Source organism: Octopus bimaculoides, chromosome 4 (assembly GCF_001194135.2).
Source record: "Octopus bimaculoides isolate UCB-OBI-ISO-001 chromosome 4, ASM119413v2, whole genome shotgun sequence".
In the NCBI taxonomy this organism is placed as follows: domain Eukaryota; kingdom Metazoa; phylum Mollusca; class Cephalopoda; order Octopoda; family Octopodidae; genus Octopus; species Octopus bimaculoides.
Genome location: NC_068984.1, coordinates 128,249,038 through 128,250,220, shown reverse-complemented (window position 1 = coordinate 128,250,220; position 1,183 = coordinate 128,249,038).

Genomic DNA, 1,183 nt, shown 5'->3' with positions numbered 1-1,183 from the left:
CAGTGAAATGACAACTCTTGCCAACAACATCCATCTTATTAAGTCATCTCTAAGTGGGATGAAATAACGCTGCTGTTGTTATTACATCCCACCTCCTCTCACACAATCATTACTGCCCCACCACCACCACCACCACCACTGTCAATACCAATGCCAACCTCATCACCACTGAACAGAGGGAGCTGCTATACCCGGTAGAAATAGCAGCCAAATTCTCCTTCAAATCAAATCTGACACGTTGGATAATTTAGTTTGAGATGTCCCTTAAAAATGCGATGGTCCTAGCTGGCTGGAATGCTTTTCATTATATATATTTAATCAATCAAAATTGACCTGGAGTTAAACAACAACATATATCATTCCCATCACTATTACCACACCAATATCACACTTATTTCTATACCATCGCCATAGATGGCCACCACCTCTAATACAACATTCCATCATGACCACCACATCTACAATACTACGACATAACTTAGCCATCATAACCATATTGCTAATTCTACACAATTACAATCACCACTATAGCACTATCATTGCCACTATATGCCCTTCACTACAACCACCGCCGCCAAAACCACCACCACCTCCTCCTCCTTCACCACCACCACCACCACCCTCCTCCTCCACCACCACCATTACCATTACTTCACTCTACCACCATCGAATACAATTATCACCACCACCACCACCACCACCACCACCACATCAGCCACTATCACCTTTACTGGATTACTATCACTAGCACCGCTATACTGTCATTTACCATCACCACTATCACTACCACTACTGCTGCTACTGCTGCTTCACCATCACCAAGCTACAATGACCAGACTGTTATTACATAACTGTCATTACCATCATCAACACATCAAAACCCCTCATCATCATCCTTCTTCCAGCTATTTGGGTGTTCCTCTGTTCTACTTCCATTTCCCTCAATCCACTGCCACTGTCTACTTTACAATATATATACATATATATATATATATATATATATATATGTATATGTATATATACAGGGTGTTCAGGCTAAATTTGACAGTTTGCATAAAAGGTGAAGAAAATACAATATATCCCATATGTGTGTGTATGTGTGTGTGTATGTATGTATGTGTATATATATGTATATATATATATATATATATATGTGTGTGTGTGTGTGTGTGTGTGTGTGTGT